A 15,543-nucleotide genomic window follows, 5' to 3' on the forward strand; every position below is an offset into this window, starting at 1 on the left:
ACACCTCATCCTTCCCTAGACTCATCACTCTAACTGTTGAGCACCGCCTCCATGCTGGGTGGAAACCAAGGGCCTGCAGGAGGGGGCTCATCAACGCCCTGGCGGGGCTGCCAAGAGATTCGAAGGACTAATCCAAAACTCTGCACCTGGAAGGCTGTCTCTGTGATTTTGTACAGCTCAATACCAGGGTTTACTGAGACAAGAAGGAGCAGAGCACCGGGATCAACCGGGGTTTGTGCAACATTTTCGAGTGGCACTTGAGAAGACAGCTGCTCCACACACGCCCTTCACCACTCCAGTCAGTACAGTCAGCAGCCAGGAAAATCCTGGATCGCTCATTGGCATCTCTGCGCTGCAAAGAGGAGGGCTGCACGTTCTTGGAGCAACCGGAAAGGACCACTCTGTAAGTCCTTTTTTCCTTCATTATTTGTCAAGTTCATTTAGAATGAGGAATGAAGCAAAAGTCTGTTTCCTTAACTGTTACCACCTTCTGCAGGAACTTACTATGTGTGGAGTAGAGCCAAAGGAGAAGCAGTGAGAAGCCAGGAGAAGCAGTGAGGGTGAGGAGAAGCAGTGAGGTTGAGGAGGAGCAGTGAGGTGGAGAAAAGCAGTGAGAGTGAGGAGAGGCAAGTGAGGTGAGGAAAAGAAGCAGTGAGGTGAGGAGAAGCAGAGAGTGAGGAGAAGCAGTGAGTGAGAAGCAGAGAGGTGAGGAGGAGCAGTGAGGTGAGGAGGGAAGCAGAGAGGTTGAGGAGAAGCCAGTGAGGTGAGGAGGAGCAGTGAGGTTGAGGAAGGAACAGCTGAGGTGAGGAGGAACAGTGAGGTGAGGAGGGAAGCAGTTGCAGGTGAGGAGGAAGCCCCAGTGAGGTGGGGAGCCCTGCAGTGAGGTGAGTGAGGAGCATGAAGTCGTGGGAGGAAAGTTGACTAGGTTGAGGTAGGCAGTCATGTTGACGGTTGAGGGTAGGTGAAGCCAGTTCGAGTTCGTTCAAATGGGGGAGTAGGATGGCCCCCAGTGATGTGGTGTTAGATTAGCAGAGAGGTGAGGAGAAGCCCATTTTTGAGGTGAGCATTGCGAGAAATTGTGGAGAAGTCAGAGAGTGTGCCAGGATGGGAGCGAGCGTTTGCAGGAAACCAGTGAGGTGAGATAAGCAGAGAGTGTTTTGAGCGGAGAGCCAGAGAGGTGAGGAAATTGTTCAGCAGCAGATGCTGATGGAGAAGCCCCCCAGTGACTAGTGAGAAAACAGAAATGTATCGTTAATCTAGGTCTTTACGTGCTGCCAGCAGTGCACTCGACTGTGGAGGTGATTGGGTTTAGGCAGTGGAGTGAGTGTTGAGCAGGGAGGTGAGGATTATGGTTCAAGACGATCGTGATCCGCGTGCAGAAGAGCAGGATGAGAGGGTTGGAGATGAACCAAAGTGAGGGGTTCAGGAGCGTGCCTCTATGGCTCCCTCGAGGACCAAGGAAGTCGAGAGGTTCTAGGCCCAAAGGCAGCTCCCAAGTGACTTACCATGGAAGAGCCTTGAAGGTGTCTGCTGCCCAGTGAGTTCTATGTTTGAGAACTGGCAGGAAGATCATGGTGTGGCGAGGCTAGCCCCAGCTCAGAGCGTGCGAAGGACGTAAGCATTGCAGTATTACAAGGAGTGTGTCAGACGTAGTAATGAGGCCCCTCTTAAAGTTGAGGTGAGAGAATATTATCCCGGAGGTGCTTTTCAGGAGGAGCCAGTTTGAACAACTCAGAGGACTTAGTCCTTATCAGAAATAGAGGTGACGTCTTGTTAGGGTGTGAGTGCGAGTGTGACTGGTGGTTAGGAGGTCTAGTGCTATGTTGGAGCGTGCTTGTGAGTTAAGCAGGTGAGAAGTTGATTGATGTGGTAGCCCAGTGTTGATTTTGGCTCTGACGGACAGTGTGATGACGGCCAAGGCAGATGAAGGTTAGTAGGTGAAAGGGAGCCGCGTCTCTCCAATGTTAGTGCTACAGAGTAGAGGACCAATGGCTCCGTCGAGCTGATGGTGATTGATCAAGGAGTGACGTGAGGAGGTAGATACGATGTGCTAGTCGATGGTGACTAGTTTAGGTTGACAATCTTAGTAGTAGAAGTTGAGGTGAGGAGTAGTGCCCGTGAGGTGAGGAGGAAGGAGACCATCCTCATAGCTCCATTTGTTGGAAAGAATAGCGGAAGGAGAGAGCCGAGGTACGAACCTTGGTGACGGCTGAGTAGAGCCCAGTGAGTGGGAGACAGCAGTGGAGGTGGAGCGAGAAAGCAAATGAACATCCTGAAAGAGCACTGCATAGGTTATGTTGCATCAGTAGTCAGTGCGTATCAAAATCTAGCCTCTCAGTGAGGTGATGAGGAGCTCCATGAAGGTTGTGTAAGTTGGGAAAGTGAGGGTTTTAAGGGCCAACGAGCTAGTGTTGAGGTGAGGTAGAAGCAGAGAGTCTGGATTGGGCAGAAGCAGCTTGGAATTATTCTTGTGGTGAATGGTTCTCTGGCACAGAAGATAACACTTGGAACAGAGAAAAGGTGAGAGCCAAAAGGTAGCGCATGAGGTGAGAAGCAGGAGACGACTTCGGTGTAGGAGCCCAGAGTGTGAGGAAGGTAGAAGGCGGCTGGCATGAGCAGTATGGCTTGAGAGCAGAGAAGGTGGAAAGCGTAGCCAAAGAGCGAAAGATTAGTGACAGGTGTAGGACAGCGCTCGCAGAGTGAACGAAAGACCGAATTAGTGTGTTTATGTTAAGCAGGTCGACTAGGCTCGAGGTGAGAGACATGATGAGTGGTAGAGTATTAGTGCATGAGAGTGAGAGCAAGCAGTGAGGTGAAAGGAGTATCTCTAGTTATAGATACTTGGTGAGGGAAGGAACAGCTGTTGGGAGAAGCCCATTATTGAAAGGAATCTTATCTTTAATCACCCGAAGCACTACATATACAGGGTGAAATTCGGAAGGGCACGACTCGATCTCGGAGTCAAGTGACTAAGGCACTTGACATTATCCTCAAAAACAACACCATGAGGCTTATTAGCACAAATTTTCTCCTCATTACTCTAGAGAAACAAGTGTTTCTTTCGGCGTTTTAATGTTTGACTTACATAGATTAGTTGGGCCCTCTTCAAAGTGTCCTGTAGAACGTTATAAAGAATGGTGACCCAGGTGTTCCAATACAAGACCATTTGTTACTGAGGTGTACCTTTGTGTACTCTCCACATTTTTTTCCTCCCATCTTAGATGTGCAAGATTGGAGCAGATGAAAAGACCTTATGATCACTCGCCTGCAGGTCTGCGAAGAAGGGTCTACGGGAGAGAAACCAGTTCACATGTTTACGCAGACCTTTATATTCCCGAAGACTAGACTAAACATGGCTCTCCTCGATTCTCTACGCACAATTCCTGAAGCATGTCTCCACTGGAGAATGAAAATGTCGTGGTGAAGTTGAGTCAAAAGACTCGGGATAGTGAGAAAGAATGTATCTCTCTAAGATAAAAACACTTTAAATAATACCTATTTCTTATTTGGGTATTTTTATTCGTTGAACTTGTATGAAGTCTTCATCTGACACAGGGTTGCTGTAAGTACACGATAGTGACAGACGCTCTGCCGCCATGAGAGTGATACAAGAGCTGAGCAACTGTGTGCCTGACACGCCACACCTGACGCACTGAGGGTCAGGAAGTATGGAGTCTCGTCGATGCTTTGCCATGTGGTTGTTCCTCTGGGGAATCAAAATTGGCGAGCTCATGCTGCAACACAGGCCAGATGCTCGTGCTCACCACCTTGTCATGCTCAGCTCCTCATGTATGGACGCCCCAACTCTAAAATACTTGTTATAGACACCATCCCTAGTGTCCTACGCTACTTCTTGAAGGATATCATAAAGTATGTCAACTCCAAATTTATAGTAAATGCATAGCAAAACATCTAAAACCAGTTCCTGTAGTTCAAGGTCAATTCTGGAACCAGGTCCCTGTATACGGAAGTTTATTTTAACATTTAACTCAAGAATATCAAAACCATTGTTTTCTTTGTGGATAAGTCAATGATTTTCTCTAAAGACACAAATATAGGACTTACTCCTCATGAGAGGGTGCCTCTCAAAACTACAGAGTGTAAAATTCGCTTCCAAAACACAAACATGAAAGGTATGGAGTCATGTCAGATGATTTTCAGAAAATCTCTCCATCGTACCTAAACTGTGTAGACATCTGTCGCGCTTTGCTGATTAATTCTTCAGTATGATGGAGAATTGCTGTAACACAGATCACCGTGAGACTTCTTAGGTCTTGCGCCTCGAACCGGCTGATTCTACTCTATTCACGCTGAAAAGCCTTTAATATTATCGCCATCCTTCGCAGTGCGAATAGCATTTTTTTGTAGTATAGGGATCAAAGAGACTATGGTTTTAGTTGGATACTTTGTCAAATTATATGGTGGTGTGTTAGAGCCAGTTAGTCACTGTTCGCCAAGAAGCATGGGGATGAAGAATGAACTGGCGCGGCAGCGCCTCTGAACACCCGTGTAAACGAGCCTCCTGAAGTGATTCAATAACACGTGCTTTTGTATCTTTATCTGGTGTTCATTTCTGTTCGCACATGGGGATGAAAGTGCGCCACTAGCGAAGTCATAACTGAACATTACAGAATGATCTAAAACACTGGCAGCTCTGCAATTTCAAATATATCATTCTTTTTCGCTTTCCCCTGGAAGTCATTACCGCTTTTGTGAGCTCCCTCTCCACTTAAACCACCCACTCGTGGAAGCAGTTCTCCCTGAACACCAATTGTCCATCACACAGAGGGAAACAAGAGCTTAGCTTGTGTTGTGAAAACTTCAGTGCATCGCAAACCCATGAGCGATTATATCACCACGCTCGCAAGGAATGGTGTCACATTCACTATAAAACAAAGAAATTACACTTTAGATGATAAGTGTAGGATCATGAGACAATCAGCTTTTCCCTAAAAATAGTGTCAAATGGTGTATTTTGAGGGACAGAAGAGTGTGTCTTGGGAGGAACACAAACAACAAAGGACTCCTCTAGAACCACAAAAGTACAGATATCATATAACTCTTTCCTTCCTTCACAAGCAAGTTAAAAGCTATCATCCTAGATAAGTGGCCCTTACAAAGTTTTACTAGTGCACAAATTGCTGATTGGATCTATTATTGTTAACAGGTTGAGAGCTTAGTCCGGACCCCTCCTCCCCTAGCTCAGCATGCGTGAGGTTCTATCAAGTCACCTTTGGTGCATTAGGAGGGTAGGCCTGGGGCCTGTGATGCCTGAGCTGGTCACTGCCAGGAATGTAAGTTAGAAGGTGATATTTCTAGAAAATGAACTCAGAGGACGCGCGCTCGCCAAACAGGCTCGGCAAACCAAAACGCCCTCAAGGGAGGTGTTTGTAATGTTTTATGTGCTCCCCAGACAGTGTCGCTGGCACAAACAAGTCTTTGCTTCTGGCAAGGCAATCTATGAGAGAGAGCATAGCTTATCTCCCATGTGACATAAATGAAACCATAGTTGCCAGCGCGCCTTTCAGCCTGCGACAAGAACCTCCAGGACCCATGGGAGGCTTCAGCTCCCGTAGGTCTGGTGGTGTTTTTTAAGTGTAGGAACTCTACCTTATTGCTCTCCCAAGATCGCCAACGTATCTTGGGTGATGGTTCATTGTTTGTGATTTACCCAGATTTGTTTTTTACAAACAGCGATGTCTTTTATATACTGATGTGTGAGGTATGCTGTACAGGACTGTTGAGAGCAGGTGTATGCCGTCTAGCACCATGCAACTCTGAATTACAGGCTATGTTTGCGCATGATATAAACACAGTCCTGGTGACATTAATTTTCGCAGTGTGAGAAGCTAAGATACATCCCTTAAGCTCTAGGTGTACTGCTTCCTGTATCATAATCGATGCACATACTTGACGAAAAGTCAATGTGGACACAGACGCACATTTCGCTCATGGTGTGTGCTAACATCCAGCACAGATCTGAATGCTCTTTCTGGTCTCGGGATTCAAAGCTTTTGGCATCCAGGGGCGGTAGAAAATCACTAGGTCGCATCTGTTTTTGATTGTATTTACATGTCAAATTTAAACAGAACAAGATATAGGTAGAAAAACCACACTTTAATTTCTAAAATGTATTGATTTAACCATAGTACATGTGTTGACAAATTAAATAAAATTTTATAGAACATCGACAAACCTTTTTAGGTTGGGGGAGGCTATGTTCAAGCTTGGGCTTCGCTCTTTATTGGCTATGTGCCTTGTCTTTTGTGCTTTTCTGAGTCCTGTGAGGACTAAATGAATCAGGACTAGCTCTAGTGTCTAGAACGTAATGTCTTTTACCCTTCCCACAGATTCTAACGCTTAGAAGGAGCTACATGTTTTAACTGGAGGAAAATAAAGAAAAGAAAAAAGTGTCTTAGAAGAAAATAGGGTTCAGACCTAGGAGCCAGAAACTTGAAAAATCACATTTTTCTGCTAAAAGGAAGAGGCATATTGAGTCACTACATGAGAAAGATCACCATGTGAGGGTGGTTCTAGACAGTGCAGCTTTAAACTGGTTCTGTGCTCTTTCCAGGACTCCTTCTTACTGACCGTATTGCAGAGAAGCAACTATATCGTGTGTGGATGAGGTCACTCCTTAAGCTTCAGCTGGGACACTCAAGGAGATGTGTGAGGGACCCGCCCAGGGCAGAGGGCCATTGGCAAACAAATCTTTAACTCAAAGGCCTCATAATACAGGGCTGCTGCAGGGAGTATAAAACATGGGCAAAATGTGTACAGCTCAGCGCCTAGGGCTGGTAGGAGTTTCTCATTACTGCAGACTCGGTGCTCACATACATCTGTGAGATGACGCAGCTGCCACTGATGATTTCAGAAGCACTGCTAGGCCTTCACTGCCTTCCTCACACGCATTCTTCCATCTCAGCTAGGCCTAGAGAAACATCCTGCACCTCCCCTGAGGGGCTTGCTCTTTCACACAGGTATTTGATTTAAAGTGTGTGTGTGTGTGTGTGTGTGTGTGTGTGTGTGTGTGTGTGTGTATTTGATGATGATGATGTTGATGTCCTTCAAAGCCCATAAGAGACTGCTGTTCTTAGATTATGCCCTCCCTCTGGGACTTCCTCTCAGAGTGTCCTGAGACCTGTCTCAGCAGACGAAAACGAGGAAAAGGTTTTGGTCTGAGAAGATCAATTCATGGGTAGCCTGTAAATTGCCTCTGAGTAAGTAGTTCATTTACATTTGAGCAATGGTGGAGTATTTTCATAAAGTATCAGCTGGCACCGAGGTGGGTTAATTGTAAAACGATTTCTTAAAGTCATGGTGTTTCTGAGATGGGGTCTCAGAGGGTAGATCAGGTTAGCCTTGAACTTGTGGCAGTTTTCCGGCCTCAGCCTCCTGAGTGCTGGGATTACAGGTTGGGAGTAAAATTGTGCACTACCACACCTGGCTTAAAAATCCATGCCTCTTTAATTAATTAATTAATTTTTAAAAGCCTGAGGCTCTGACGTGGTGTATTTTCCTGCTAAACAGTGACCCGCATAGTCAGTGTTCACAGCATCCTAAAGTTTTACCCCTAACGGGGAGGCCAAGGGTGGTTTTCATCAGTCTGGTAAGCCTTTCCAGGGGTATCTGGGAAGACCTCATCCTCACACACAGCACAATTGCTGCTCACTTAAACACCCACAGCCCTGCCCATTTCTAATCTGGACTGTGGAAATAAAGTTGCAAAGTCAAGGTTAGAGGGGCAGCTGGAACCCCACATCTAGTTCCCTTCCACGGGGTGCTTAGTCATTCTGAGACTGAGTTCCTCACCTGCATGCCAGCAGAACCCACCTGACCTGCCTCCCGGGACAGAGAAGATGGCTGAATCCACACTGAGGCAGAGAAGGCCCTTTGCAAGCCCTGGGCCTCTTCTGCACCCTGCACTGACTCGACCCTTTCATTCCAAGAAAAAGCCAGTGCCCCCGCCTGCCTGGACCGTTAAAGCAGAACTACAGATCCTGCAGGACCTGTGTCAGCTTGTGGCCCAGACTGCTGGCTGAGGGGCTGCTGCCCATGCCCAACCCTCCACAGGATGCCCACGGCTCACCAAAGGGCCTCTCCTCCTTTCCCTTTACATCCCTTTTTCCTGTTGTTCTTGCCTGGCGTGACATCCACATGAACTGTAAGCTGGGTGGCTTTGTCTCCTCAGGCCAGTTTGGGGACTGGGCACTGCTGCGGCGGGTGATGGTGCTTGGGCACCCTTCCTAGTTCCTGGCAGTGATTCTCCTTCTCTCTCTCCAGAGCTTCCACGAAACCTGGGTGCCTGTAGGGCAAGGGAGGCCGAGTAGCTGTGGTGGCCTGCATCCCCTGGCCTGCTGGGCCACCTTCCCGGGGCTCTGGGCGTCTGGGGGGCGGGCCAAGGAGCTCTCACTGGGACGGAGGGGCCCTTCCACTCAGGCTGGTCCCCGTCTGACCAGGGTCATGGAGGACTCGTTGGGGTTTAAGAGCGATTGGTGCCTCCCCACTCCAATTGGGGGTCCAGTTCGCCCTTCTCGCTGGGGCCCAGGGTCTGATACCCCGGTCCTGGAGCTCTTGGAGGAATTCTGAGTGATAGCGCTGCCTCCTGGCCTCGCTCAGATCCCTGTGTCTAGAAGGAAGAGGGTTGAGCCACTGCTGGTGTGAGGCGTTGCTGGTCCTGGAGGACAATGGGTCTCTGATCAGCGGGGGCAGGTGGATGACTCTGCGTTCCACAACCTCTGCAGGGCCCAGAGAGGACAGCATGCTGCCAGGGTAGCCAGATTGGGCTCGGAGATCGGGAGGCTGGGTTGGGTTGAAGTTCTGCCATTCTTTCTCCAAATATTCCAGAACACCATTGGCCACCGGAGGGGGAGCAACTGTCTGGGTCATCGGCATCTGTGGAAGGCTGCTGGACCATAAGGACAGATCTGAATGGAGACAAGGGCAGAGCACACTGAACTACGAGCCTCAGACATCTTCCTAGGAACCATCGCATTAAGGGGGGCTGTTATTTAGCAGGATTCCACTCCCTCCCACCCCATTGGTCATGCAGCTCTTCTGCCCGGGGCCACACTCTGCCCTCACCCTCTCCCTCTTCCTCCCATGACTTTCTGGCAAAGTTTACCTCGCCACAGCAGCGGGTTCATTGCATAAGATGAAACTTGGGAGCTCCTGTCCGCCCACCAGTACAGGGGTTTGTCCATCATCTGAGGACCTAGGGCCTGAACCTGCTTCATGTAGTGGTGGCGGGCCAGGGCTGCAGGGGTAGGAGGAGAAACACAGACCCTTAGCCAGCCAGAGTCCCACACCTCCCACCTCGCTCGGTCTGTGCTTCCAGCTTCTTGCCTTGGAACCCCCCCCCCCTTTTTTTTTTTTTTTTTTGGTTTTTTGAGACAGGGTTTCTCTGTGTAGTTTTGTGCCTGTCCTCGAACTCACAGAGATCCACCTGGCTCTGCCTCCCGAGTGCTGGGATTAAAGAGGTGCGCCACCACCGCCTGGCAGGAACCCATTCTTTACCTATCTCTCCTGGAAACAAGAGTTAAGGGAACAATGTCTCAGCTATGTCTTTAGCAAGGGCACTGGGAATGAATTTCTGTATTAAAGGCTACCCCTCTCATACTTTAGGAAGGTCTACGTTTTAAAAACTCAACTCCTTAGCCTCAAAACATATCCTCCGCTCCTTGCTCTCCCAGTCACCTAAAGTGCTTAGACAGTACACACGTACTAAATAAGCAGTCAATCAAACTTCAGGCTGCACAGAGAAGTCTCGCATAGTAAAAGGCTTAGAGAAGGCTATGAATTGCCCTAGCTCTTGAGCCTGCAGGGCAAGCTCAGGGCCATCTGCTCTGATGGGAAGAACAAGCCTATGGTGTGACGCTAAACCATGTTTCCAGCTGGTACACCAGTCCTGGGTTAGGGAAAACACATGGGAGGAAGGCCAGGGATACATAAAGCTGAAGTGTGTTGGAGTGGAGCCTTTACAACAAATAGGGATGGGACAGGCAAATGGAAGGGAAGGAATCCTGTATTGGAGGCACCATGTAAAGAAGCAACACAAGGGTCTATGAAATGTCACTTTGGTCCCCTAGGTGTGGCTGGCCCGAAGCACACAGTCGGCAGCAAGTGCAATTAAAAATGCAAACACTTATTTGTTTTCATTTCCATTTTGAGGTATCTGTGGCCAAGTACCACTTGCCTCCCTAAGACTCTGCCCATCCATGCGTTGAGCAGATGCATGCTGCTACAAACTGTGACAGGCCTCTACCCCGGGAGTCTCACCAGCTTCAGGGTTAGCTGTAAACCAGCCCGGCTCTGCCTCGGTCCCCCTCCAGTACAGAAGAACAGGGCAGAAGGCAGGTATTCTGTACCCAGCTACACAGGGTGGCAGGGTTGCTGAGGCCCTTATGCCATCTTCCAACACAACAGGAAGTGGTTGCCACAGAACCTCCCCAAAAGTGTCCAGGGCTCCAGCCCCATTGGTGAGTCACCGTCCAGGAGGAAATCAAATGCAAACTTGAAACAGCTCCTAGAGTTGCCACACCCTAACACCAACCCACAGCTCTCAAAGGAGACAGGGGCAAGAGCAGCTTAGCAAGCCCCACTACTGGCCACTATCAGCACACCTAATAGTTTATGTAAACAAGTTAACCCTTCTCTCCCCTCCTAGACCTGTTTTTTGAAACAGGGTCTCACTCTCTAGCCCTGGCTGGCATCAAACATAATGAGCTTCCTGTCTCACCTCCTAAGTACTGAGCCACCACGCCTGGCCTTGAGATGTCTTTAAATGTGGGAAACAGATGAGGAAGTTGAGATCACGGAAGCTGCATTCCGACCCAATGTCTCTTAGTGACCTGTGGTATGATGTGGTATGATACACGTGAGGGTATGGTGCAGTTTCTTTTAGCTTGGAGCTGGCTACTGAAGATTCAGGAAAATTCTGAGAAATGGGGCCATCGGGGATAGGCTTCTTTGTGAGGGCCACACTGTTGTAGCTGTGTGACTTGAAGTTTTCAGAGTCTCTGGGCTAGACATAATAGATCTTTCACAGAGTTTCTGGAATTAAATGAGGCAAAACATATGGAGTGCCTAAAAGGTGAGTCAGTAGACAGAGACTATCATTGTTATTATAACAAATTGCTTCTTTTGCCTTAGCTCTAGAAGAAACACACGTGTACGGGGTCTAAACAACACTCAACTTTGACTCTGAGAGAAGAGCCAGGGTATAATGTTTAAGGCATCTACTAGGGACAGACAAAGTGACAACACCTCACCCTCCTCTGAAACCACTACTCCCTTCTCCACCCCCGCCATGTCAACTTCCCTCGGCCATGACAGATCACCATTCTTACCACCTCCTCTCCGCTTTCACAGAAGCCTCCTTCTTCTTTACCATCCTTTTACCCAGTGGCCACCCAGCCCTTTGCTTTTTTCTAACTGGCCAGTCTTATCTCATCAACATCCTCAGCAGCTTCTGGGAACACCATACCCATTTTAGCCTCAAGGATCTGTCAGCAGAGGCTTCCTGGTCCCAGCCAAGCAATGGGACCTCCAATGGTCCTCCTCGGGATGGGCACCATTGGGAGATCTTTCTATCAAACATGCCTTTCCTCATCCTAGACACCCCACTTCTCAGGTCCCCATGAATTTCCAGCAGACTGCATCTTCTTTGTTAAGGACAGGAACTACCCGTCACAGGGAGCCAACAGCAATGGGCCTAGATTGCCAAGGTCTATGTAACTGGAGAAATCTCCCCAGGCCCCACTCTTCCCTGTTATATATAAAGAGAGATTCTCTGGGGAGGGGAGGCCAGAAACTCAGAGATAAGAGAAGCTGCTCTAGTTCTTGTATATATAAAAAAATAGGCTCAATTTCATAAATGTTCATCTCTAAGTCCTATGAGGGTTGTTTACCAACAGTAAGTGGCTTATCTAGATCTACTAAAATTTAGGGCTACTTCCATTGTTCTCTCTAGCCCCCCATCACAACTCAGGAAGGTGGGAGCTGGCTGGGAGATGGACTGTGGTGGGAGATGTTCAAGAATCTCCAACATCCTTCTGGAGGTTTCCTTCTGTTTGTTTGTTTATGGTATTGGGATTGATGCCAGGGGTCTCTTCAAAGCCACTAAGCTCTGTCTCCAGCACTGGACTTTGACTTGCAGAAATTGTGGCAGGCTGTGGGCTCCCTCAACTTTCTCCTTCATACACAGACCATACTCCACATGGAGTGACCTCTCTCGTCAGAGGTCAGGCTGCCTACACTCTTGTCTCTTTCCTTTTTAAGGCCAGCTCTTTTTGGTAGACCTAATTCTGCTCCCAAGGGTAATGCCACTTGTCCCATGATCACCCCACTTTTTAAATGGGGGCTTCCATATTCCCTTTTGGTTCTTTGCTTATAAACATTCTTAGGGTTATCTCTGTCTAAAAAAATAAAATACAATAAAACAACATCAGAATCTGTCCCCTATTCAGAGAGTTTTTCTTAACCATCCCTGCCATCCATCTTGTCACCAAACTTGTCAGGAAAGTTAAAAACATGAGATTGTCTGATCAAATCCAAGGACCTTAACTATGGCCTGCAGTTCTTCATTACACAGGTTCTTTTAGATGAGCAAACTCCAGCCACTGAAGAGAAACCAAACCTTTGCTTCTCAGCTCACTAATCACATGCATCCATCACCCATCCCAGCTTGCCCTAGTCCTGCATGCTTTTAATGCCCTGTGGCCTAAGGAGTCACCCTGTGAGGACTTATCTCACATGTGACTACACCCATGACAGTGACATCTCCATGGTTTCTGTCCCAAAGGCTGAAAGGTAGGAAGCGCTGTAGACTCATGTTGAGTTCTCAGCTATTTCCTCCTCTTTTAAGAGTCCATATGACCTCAGCTAGTCCACAGAGGCTGTGACAGTTCCCATGTGGGACACATGGCACAAATCAGAGGTTTAACACTGTGCAAATGACTGCTACTTCCTAGCTGTGAGACTTCCCTGACCTTGCCTGTGAAATGGTGATGACATATGCCTTTGGTGGGTTGTGGTGAAGATCCATGAGGAAGTAGATGCAAAGGGCACACATAGAACAGACATTCAATGAAAGCTATTTCTCTTTTCCTGTAAGACGCCAGGCAAGCGCTGAACACAGTTCTGAAACCAGACTCAGACTACTGACCTTGACGTCACAGATTAAGTCAGGTAATTCATCATGTTTTCCTTTCAAACTTTCTTCTTCCCCATGGACCATGATGACAGGAGTGGTTGTCTGTGGGGACTTACTTTAGTCTACTCTTTTTTGTGATTTCTCAGATTGTTCTGCCATGTGGTACTTTACAGGAAAAGGAAATGTTACTTAAAACAAAATACACAAAAAGAAAAACTTCCAGTTAAAACAGTTGATTCAACTCCCATCTCTTTACTAAGCAAAGTGCTCTATAGAACATTCTTTACATTCTTTTGCCTTTAATATCTATTCTGCAACTTAAAATTTTAGGGCATCTTAGAGTCTTATTATATTTTTATTTGTGTGTGTGTGTGTGTGTGTGTGTGTGTGTGTATGTGTGTGTGTGTTTGTGTGTAGGCATATATGTGCCAGGGCACACATGTTGGAATTCAAAAGAGTCAGGTCTCTCTTTCCACCATACGGGTCTCAGGGGTGTCAGACTTGGTGGAAAGCACCTTACCCACTAAGCTATTTTGCTGGTCCCAAATTTCTCTTTTATAAGATGAAATTCCAGTCCAAAGAAAGCTAATGCTAAGAGTTTCTGTTCCTTCTCCTCTTCCCCGGCACAAGCTGGGGGGAGGAGCGGCAATTAATTTTGACAAAGACCGCTACATGATTCAGTGTGAGCTTCCATTTGAGGACTAATGCTTTCTCGATTGTCCTGTTCTTTTCATCCCATCTCTAAGTAGTGTTGTGAAATTGTAATAGAATAAGAACATATTGGTCTCTTGTCCCTGGTTTCCAAGCTACTAACTCCTAAAATGCTTGGGCTCCCCAAAATGATGAGTATCCTCCCACATACTAATTAGATGACTGGTGCCTGGGGCCTTGGAGAGCTTTGGGATGGGGACAGATTGCCAAAAAGACCAAGGAATGGCTAGAGTGCTGAAACTTTCTATTCCACTTTCTGACCTGGGAAAGAAAAAGTTGACTTGCCCAAATACCCAAAAGGAAAAACTTCCATATAAAACAGTTGATCCAACTCCATCTGCATACTAAGAAAAGAATTTCATAGGTAGACATCCTGTTATGGCCCCCCTTCCCTATGGTTTTAGAAAATTCCTGAGCATCATCCTCAGGGCTGCTGCTCCTGTCTTCTGAACCTTCAAAGGAGGAAGGCATGAAGGAGATCCTGGAACTACTGTGAACTTTGACCTGAGAAAGCTAAACCTATCGGGCACCTGTATCATCATGCCCAACCCACTGCCACTCGTGTTCTCTCACCTCCCTCGGGGCAGCAACAGCAGGTGGACAGCAGGGGCAGGCGATGTAGCAGCAGCAATACTGAGGGCAGCACTGGCACCAGCACACGCCAATCAGCAGGAGGAGAAGGAGGGCTCCGAGGATGATGAAGATCACTGTCAGCCAATCTACCGCGGAGAGGATGCCAAAGGAGGATGAACTAAATCTTTCAGAGAGATGCCTCTACTCCAACATTCTAGACCACTCAACCTTCCTAGCACAGAGACCCTTTAATACAGCTCCTCATGCTGTGCTGATCTCCAACCATAAAATTATTTGGGTTGCTACTTCCTAACTGTCGTTTTGCTACTGTTGTGAATGGTAACGTAACTGTCTGTGTTTTCTGATAGTCTTAGGCAAGCCCTGTGAAAGGGTCTTTCGACCCCAGAGGGGTCACCGTCCATAGGTTGAGAACCAATGTTCTAGACCTTAGTAAATACAGCCACTGACGCTAGAGGTTAAGTCAAGGGATATGCTGGTAAAAAAGTTTAACTCTAGTAAGAGACCATTAGAAGGCGCCCAGTCCATGGCCGTAACACAGACCTGTTTGTTTCTGGCTTTGCTGCTATGCGTGGGCACTTTTGCATGGAGGAAAAAAAAAAAAAAGCATAGTGATGTGTGACCTGAGAGGACGCCAGTGGCACTTACGCAGGACGATGAGCTTCACCTCCTTATCTGGGTCTCCTGACGTGTCTCCTGGAGCCTCAATGATGCAATAGTATACTCCATGATCCCACCACATCACTTCATTAATCACAAGATCTGCTCCTATGTAAGAGAGAAGGGAAAAACGCCAGTTATTGGGGGCATGGTAGCTTTGGAACCTCAGAACTGTCATTCCTAAGAAGGCCTGTGATTGATGAGAAAGAGGTCCCAGGTCCTTCCTCAGACCTTCCTTTGTTCCCTGAGATGGGGTTGATGGATGAACACCTATTGACCCACTAGTAGTTTATAAGGCTCTGGATACATTGTCTCCTTTAATTTCCACTATATATCATATATGTGGGTGAAGGTAGAGTCCCAGTTGTCTCCCACAGATGTTGCTCCCCTCTCACAGGATCACAGAATTGCTGGGTATGTATACGGCT

General features: G+C 47.6%; 1 pseudogene; it reads right to left on the reverse strand.

Moving 5' to 3' along the window:
* Positions 1-8,187: 8,187 nt before the first annotated feature.
* LOC118576121 lies at positions 8,188-15,223 on the reverse strand (annotated as a pseudogene).
* Positions 15,224-15,543: the final 320 nt, after the last annotated feature.

Source organism: Onychomys torridus, unplaced genomic scaffold (assembly GCF_903995425.1).
Source record: "Onychomys torridus unplaced genomic scaffold, mOncTor1.1, whole genome shotgun sequence".
Lineage (NCBI taxonomy): Eukaryota > Metazoa > Chordata > Mammalia > Rodentia > Cricetidae > Onychomys > Onychomys torridus.